Source organism: Ochotona princeps, chromosome 9, assembly GCF_030435755.1.
Source record: "Ochotona princeps isolate mOchPri1 chromosome 9, mOchPri1.hap1, whole genome shotgun sequence".
NCBI lineage: Eukaryota > Metazoa > Chordata > Mammalia > Lagomorpha > Ochotonidae > Ochotona > Ochotona princeps.
The window spans coordinates 38,121,034-38,129,381 of NC_080840.1; the positions used below are offsets into that span (position 1 = coordinate 38,121,034).

Genomic DNA, 8,348 nt, shown 5'->3' on the forward strand with positions numbered 1-8,348 from the left:
TTAATGAGTCTTATGGTGTTTGTTGCATGGCAGGGACTGTTTGCTAGTCTGCCCTCATCAAGGAGAGCTGTAACTGAGGAACAGGAAGAGTGCTGTGCAGCCAAAGATTCAGCTGTTCTTTGCAAACTTGATCTTACAGACACGGAGAGGAGACTGGTGGTTACAGGAGGCTGCAAGAATGGGATGGGGAGGCAGTGACCAACAAGGACTGAATTATGTTCAGATGGAAGAAATCAGACCTGGGTTTTGGTGCACAGAATCATGACTATAGATAATTCACTGTGCATTCCTCTAATTGGAAGAAAGGATTTTGAGTCAGCACAAGGAAATTTAGGTATTTAAGGAGATGGGTGTATTGTGTCCTGATTGGACATTAGATGATGCATATGTAATCAAAATATCACATGAACCCCATAAATACGTGTTACTAGATGTATCAGTTAAATGTTTAGAAATATTTTTTAAAGTCCTGTAAAGTCTCAGCAGTCAATGTCAGTGGCTCTGCTGGAAGGAAGAGCAGTTACTGCTCCTTTTGCTTTCACTCTCCCTGTTGGCAAATGGCCTATGCCCTGAGACCTGTAGATGTTACCTCCAAATTCAGACCAACAGGAAGGTGAGGAGAATATTGGGGGAGGCCGTTCTGTACCCACAAGTGGCTCTGCTCCTTCCTAGCCATTCTTGAGTTGGAGTTTGTGATCAAACTCAAGGAATGCTCAGAAACATCACGAGTGTAACTTCAACGTGGTACTTACAATGAAATTGCACCTGTATGCCATTCTTGTAGTGTTTGCACATTTGTTGGATTATTTTTTTTTATCCTTAGGGTTGCCCATATGTAGCTTTTAATTCAACATTAAAATATTTGTTGGACTCTATGTTTGGTATACGCTTGCAATGGGGGAATCTCAACTGAACTTGAGCTGTGGTTATGCAACAAGGTGGAGGAATCCACCATGGTGGGAGAGTCTGGGGAGGGGTGGGGAGAACCCAAGTATCTATGTAACTGTGTCACATAATACAATGTAATTAATGAAGTTAAATAATAAATAATTAAAAAAAATGATTCAACATGTAGGTTGTTCATAATAGGCATTTTCCATGAATTTTTGAAGACCCCTTGTTGTACATGCAGATCAGGAAAAAAAAAAAATTTGAGGTGTGAGTAAAACCCTTGTGGAGACACCAGAAGTTTTGCTGGGGAGAATACAGGTGCACCCTGTCAGTCTCTGAACCATTTCTCTTGCACTCTATTTGGAGTGCTGCCCACACACAGCTGGGTTGCCTGATTTTGTTAGTCCCCTACCACAGGAGGACTGTTGTATAGGATAGGCCCCCAAACCCATCTTGAGTAAATACTCATTCTGAATCCACTTTTGGTTAAACACACACACACAGACATGCCCCACAAGCCTGTTTGGTGAAGATCAGCCTGGAGAAAACCTCGGCTGACCCCAGTGGCATCTGGGATGAGGGTGCTATCTGACCTGCAAGAAGTGCATTGTGTGTTAGGATTCTGGCCTCTTCCAGGATAGGGTCAGGCCAGAGAGCAAGGAGCTTCTTCTGGATCTCCGCCTTGGGTGCAGGGGTCCAAACACTTGAACCATCTTCCACTGATTTCTCAGGCACATTAGCATGAATCTGGATCAGAAATAGAGCAACCAAGGCATGAACTAGCACTTATATGGGATGCCAGCACACAGGTGGTGGTTTAATCGGCTACTACAGCCTGATCCCTTTTTGAATATTTTTGATTCACAATTGGTTGAATAGTGGAATCCGAGGATATAGAGGGATGCTTATACAATATGTCTTCCCAGACATGCATATCTATGATAAGCTTGTGCCTCTTCACTTAAAGGAGGCACTTGGTGACTTCTTTCTAGTATATCCCAGTTGCTACTACTCATGTGTTTTGTGGCAACTGCTGAGTAAAATAGGGTGATTTGAATACCAGTATTGTATTTTGCGACAGAGGATGTGATAACTGCCCACAAAGTGGCTTATGGGAAGATGACATGGGTGTGCTGGACAAAGGGACAGTTCACTTCCTGGATGAAGCGGTGAGAGATTTCATCATGCCACTCAGGATTGGGTGCAATTTAAAACAGTTTATTTCTGTTCTCAAACTGTGGACAACTAAAACCACAGACAAAATTGAGGATTGGGGGCAGGATAACATGACTACTGTTTTTCTCCACCCCTTATGTGTCTTCGCCCTGTGCCCAGGTCAGCCCCGGTCCCTTTTTCCCAGTTTCCCAGCTTGTCACAATGGAGGAATGAGTACTTGGGTGTGCTTGGGCCATGTTAACGGCCTGGCTCCCGGCTACATCCCAGCCCAGGCGCTCCCATCAGTCTGACAGCAGGCCTGACCCCACAGAAGCCAGTTCACATTTGCACAATGATGTCTTGTGTGTTTTCCAGAGGGGCTTTCCCTGTTTGCCTTTCGAGTGTTTGTTGAGAAACAAGCCTCGTGGACCCTTCACAGTTCAACAGTGCAAGTCACTGGGAAGGGAGGCCAGGCAGCTGGAAAGCAGCCCCCAGGAATTTAGGATGCAAGGAGGGGTTGGAAATGAATGTCGGGATCTTTCTTCCAACTTCCCCAGCTCAGGAATGAATGAAAGTTAAACAAATAGTGGTGAGCACAGTGGAAACCCAATTAGATTTGAGGTTTTCACCCCCTTTTCCAATGGAATAATAAGTAATCCAAACAGTTATCATTTGGGGGAGTAAGGAAGTGATACTATAAAAATAAATGTGTCTCCTGCTCGGTGTCCTTTGTCCCCCTGTGTTGTTCCAGTGGCCCCCGGGGTTGGCTGCTTGGGCTCCCGCTGCTCAATTTGGCAGCTTCTGAGAAGCACGGCTCCCTGAGAGGCAAGGAAAGCATGAGTCAAACGAGAAAGGAGATCCTGTAGTCCCAGTGGCCCCTGTGAGGAAGAGAAACTTGGGAAGTATGAGACATGAAACTTCTAGGAGTTGGAACCTGCATCCAGGTCCACTGCCTGTGTGTGTGAGTGTTTCAATTCTCTTTGAAAGTGAAGAAAGACATTTATTTATTTATTTATTTTGCCTGTGGAGGAAAAGTCTGTAGTAACCCCACAGGGGAGTGGCTCTGAGTCCAGTCCCCAGTCAGGGGCTGCCCTGTGTCCTGCAAAATGGTACAACACACACAGAATTAACACAGCCTTGAATGGCAAGGACATCTTTGGATTTGAGCTGTGTCTCCACCTCCCCCTGCCTCCTTGGCTCCTTGGGTCCATATCCGGGCGGCCAGGAAATGGCTCCTCAGGCTCCTCTTTCCAGACAGTGGCCCTGGGAATTGAACCTCAGCCCTTGCAATGCAGCCAGCCCTGCGCGGGGGCCCAGTGGTGTTAATCCAATACAGGCCGGCCTGTCTGCAGGCATGGAGTGGGAAACACAGTGAAATTCCTCTCCCAGTGGTTCCTCCAAAGTCTTCCCTGGGAGAATGAAACACTGACCATTCTCACCTTGAGAAATAATTATCTCTGCTGCTGCTGAGGAAACACAAGTCCCCCAGATCACACTGCTAGAACTGCGGTTAAGTAGCCTGCATCCCAAAGTCCCAGCCAGGGCTGGAACCCTGCCTTACTTTGGCTGTTTCCCTTGCTGCCGGGCAAAGGACTATGGTTGTTAGTTCTTTTCGGCATTATTTCTTCTTGGTGTTAGTTCTTTTTGATGGTAGCTATTTTCAGTTTGTCAGCACAAATACGAAACACCAGACACAGCGAGTCACACAGGAGGTTTTAATCCAGCAGGGAAGATGGCCGCAGGAATGGGAGCAGAGGCCGAGAGAGAGAGAGAGAGAGAGAGAGAGAGAGAGAGAGAGAGAGAGAGAGAGAGAAAGTGCACAGGAACCTACTTCTATGACCAGAGGGTGGGTATTTGGAACATGGGCCATGAGGGATTGATCGGGCCATAGGCGGGCCATGAGGGATTGATAGGGCCATGGGCGGGCCATGAGGGATTGGTGGGATAGGGTTATTAGGTACAGTACCATGAGGTTAGCACAGATTGGTGGGAACGGGCTTATGAGTTTACAGCAGATTGGCAAACAATCAGATTTGAATATAAAGGGCACAAATTTACAGAAACAAATCATGGAAAGGAGGATGAGTCCTAGGGGAAGCAGCTATTCAAAATGGAGTCAGGTCCAGAATGGCGAGGTCTTGTCAATCTTTGGAGCTGATATTTGAATCGCTCCTCAGTTGAAGCTTGTCCTAGTGGATTCACAATTCCTGTCTAAAACTTTTTACCCCATCTCCAGATACATCTGTGAATTTCCCCGCTACCACGGAGACATCCCTGGAGATCAAAGCTCCTCATCAAGACCAACCCTTGGAGACCACATACTCCTGCAAGCCTCTGGGGGGATGTAAACTACTTTTTATTTTTTTTAATTTTTAAAAAAGATTTATTTATTTTTATTACAAAGTCAGATATACAGAGAGGAGGAGAGACAGAGGGGAAGATTTTCCGTCCGATGATTCACTCCCCAAGTGACCGCAACGGCCGATGCTGTGCCGATCCGAAGCCGGGAACCAGGAACTTCTTTCCAGGTCTCCCAAGTGGGTGCAGGGTCCCACAGCTTTGGGCTGTCCTCAACTGCTTTCTCAGGCTACAAGCAGGGAGCTGGATGGGAAGTAGGGCTGCTGGGATTAGAACCGGTGTCCATATGGGATCTTGGCGCGTTCAAGGTGAGGACTTTAGCCACTAGACCACACCGCCGGGCCCATAAACTACTTTTTAAAAGGGTTTTTGGTAAGTAACCCCTCTCCCCTTTCCATTCCTATGTCCCTGGCAATTCCCGAATTTTCCACAGATTTCTGCAGGAGTATCTCTACTACCCTAACTGAGCAGTCTGCCTTCCCGACCTTGTTTCCCACTGTTGGTTCCAAGGAGACCTCTGTGACTTCACCCTTACACAGATAACCTTCTTTACTTTTTGCTTGTACTTTCTGTCATTAACTACCCTACCAATTGTCTACCACCTCATACAGCTATTCCCTCAGTCCATGATGCTACTTCTCAAGTGGTCTCTTTCCTGCCATCCTTTTTCCCTCTTCTGATAGGATGCTTTTCTGCTATTACTTGTTTGTCATTTTCCTCTTTGTTAGTCTCACTCCAACCCCAATTTGACCCCCTTCTACCATCTTATGGCAGTTCTATGTAAATGACATTTATCAAGGCAATACCCAAACCATTGGAACCCAGTATTGTCTCCCAACAGGATGTTTCACCAGCCCCTGTGTCAACATCTCCTTTGCTTAGCAGAGCTCCAGTCTTGTAAGTGGCAGTCATCTCAGTTGAGACCTGTGCCCTCCCAGCAAGTTGTCCGAGGGTTGTCTGTGTGACAGCATTGGCCATGTGATGGGCAGAGTTCAGTTGGATAGGGTTTTGTAGCTGTGCCTTTTCTACTCTCCCTTCCTTCCTGAAATGGAGGAGGTGAGTATAACCACAGTACAGGGTTTGTGCCAGCCTGCCTCTATGAGGATGAGTGTGGTCTCTCCAGATGACGGAGGAGCTGAATACACCTTAGACCCTGTGAGCTGCTGCCTAGCTCTAAGGGCTCCCTCCACACTGACTGCCGCCTGGGAGATGCCCTAGACCAATTGGTTGCAGTGGACTGAGTTATACTGACGGAGGTGCAGCTGGTGTCATCTCTGGTGGGAGATGTGTCACTTATATGTAATTACTTGGGAATTTTTCTTTGAATTCAATCACTTTCCAGTTCAGCAATTGAACTCTTAAGGTGTGGGATTGTAGGGGGGATATGACTTTTCTATCAGGAATTAGCCTGGGGCAACCCAGAGGTCAGAGGATGAGTTGTCCACCATAAAGTTGTGGACAAAGCCTGTCTAACAGCTCTGAGCCGGGGAACAGGCAGGATGGAGCACAGCAGAATAATGGCTCTGTTTGTGGGGCAAGGCCTGAGCCTCCTGAACTTATGTTCAGTCCTTCAAATTCTCCTTGGTGTTGTGGCGGGCATTACTACAGGGTCTGCCTTAGTTTGCCAGCTGAGGTGTGCAGGCTGGGGCCGATATCCAGTGCATGAAGGCAGCCTCAGGAGGGAGCAGGTTGGGTAGTCAGCTTGGAAACCTGGGGCTCAACTAGCATGAGGCAGTCATGTATGTGTCTCACTGCCTGTCGAGTCACAGGATGTGGCTCCCTGACATGAGCTGTGGGAGCCTGTTGCCTGTACCTACTTTCATCTGGGAACATGCATGCATATGCATGCACACACACATACTTACTTACATCACCTTCATCTAAACCATTCATCCAAAACCCAACATTCCCCCCAATTTCCGATTTTTTTGACATTTTATATGTGAATATCACCATTTCATTTACTGACACATTAGAGCCACAATAGGCAGTCATACAGGACAGGACAGTCTCAGCAGAGCAAGCAGCAGCTGTGGACAGGCTAATACACCTCATCCTTATCCTCTCCCTCAACACTTTCTGCTCCCACTTCTTCATAATCCTTCTCCAAGGCAGCCATGTCCTCTCGAGCCTCAGGAAATTCTCCCTCCTCCATTCCCTCACCCACGCACCAGTGAACAAATGAATGTTTGGCATATATCAGGTCAAATTTGTGGTTCAGGCGAGCCCGGTCTGGGCAACAGCTGTGGTGTTGTTCAGCAGGCACGCTGGACCCTGGCCAGGTCTCCACCGGGCACCACAGTGGGAGGCTGGTAATTAATGCCAACCCTAAAGCCAGTGGGACACCAATTCACAAACTGGATGTTATGCTTTGCCTTAATGGTGGCGATGGTAGCACTGACATCTTTGAGAACCATGTTGCCACGGTACAGCAGGCAGCAAGCCATGTATTTATACCATGGTGAGGGTTACATTTCACCATCTGGTTGGTTGGCTCAAAGCAAGTATTGGTGATCTCTGCTACAGAAAGCTGTTCATGGTAAGCTTTCTCAGTAGAGATGAAGGGGGCATAAGTGGCCAGAGGGAAGTGGAGGGGACCGGGTACCAGGTTGGTCTGGAATTCCATCAGGTCAACATTAAGGGCTCCGTCAAACTGGAGGGAGGCTGTGGTTGAGGACACAATCTGGCTCATAAGGTAGTTCAGGTTAATGTAAGTGGGGCACCTGATACTGAGATTTCTATGACAGATGTCATAGATGGCCTTGTTGTCCACTATGAAGGCACAGTCAGAATGCTCCAGAGTAGGGCAGGTGGTGAAAATGGAGTTGTAGGGCTCCACCACAGCAGTGGAGACCTAGGGGGCCGGGTAGCTGGAGAACTCCAACTTGGACTTTTTATCATAATCGACAGAGAGGTATTCCATCAACAGGGAGGTGAACCCAGAAACGGTCCTCCCGCCAAAACTCATTCCCATGTGAGTTTATTCAACAAACCTGGGCTGAACACAGAAAATGCAACAGGCATTGACTGTGCACTAGCAGTATGGAATTGGATAAAGCCATGCGGTGGGAGTTGATGGAATGCAATGCCTCAGCCCAACATGAAACATGTAACTGCAACCTTCACCTCAGCTTTGAAGAAGCAGTGCAGGGTGCCATGTACTTCTGATAGTGGTGCTGGTGATGGACATAGTTGAGGTCAGAGCTGGGGTGGGAAGAAGGACATAACTGATGGAGTGTCCTTGGAGTTGAGGGCTAAAGACCTTATTAGATGTGATCTCATTGGGGGCTGGCATGTAATAAGGGGGCCTTTAGGCTGGGAAGATGGTGGGTGACTATCTTGGCTAGGGGTATAAAGAGGGGGCAGGAAGATAGGGCACAGCCACAGGCAGGGGCCAGATAAGTCACAGAGGAGGGTGCACGTGTCTTGCATTGTACCTGCTTATCCTATAGGCTGTGGAATTGACAGGGATGATGCCTGGAAAGCCCCTACAGGTCATAGAACGGGAGACTGGGTCATAGGCTGACTTTTCTCTGGGGCCTGGAGATGGGGCTGCCTGGAAGGTAAGGGAAGGGATGACAGAAGGCCCTGTGGCTCCAGTGTCTGGAGTCAGGGTTCCAGGAGAGAGCTTTCAGGGCCATCTCTGGGCAGTGAGAAGCACCTTGGGACAGCTGAGTGTCCAATGGGCAGAGATGTGTGTGTGTGTGTGTGTGTGAATCTGGGTGTGGTAAGGTCACATGTTGTGGAGTCCTCAGTGTGTGATGAATAAGCAAGGCCATGCATGGTTGAGGGGCAGGGAGCACTGTTAAGGTGAGAGTATGGAAGCTTTTATATTCCTGAAAAGAAAAATTCCTCTCCTACATGTGCAAGGGTGAGAGCATAAATGTAGAACATGCCTTGCTGTCTGCCTGTTGGATGGCTATCCTGGAATGTGTCTCCCCCAC

The 8,348-nt window shown here is 47.9% G+C and overlaps 1 pseudogene; it reads right to left on the minus strand.

The window, feature by feature from the left end:
• Positions 1-6,879: 6,879 nt before the first annotated feature.
• Positions 6,880-7,372, minus strand: LOC101519251 (putative tubulin-like protein alpha-4B; annotated as a pseudogene).
• Between the last annotated feature and the right edge of the window lie 976 nt (positions 7,373-8,348).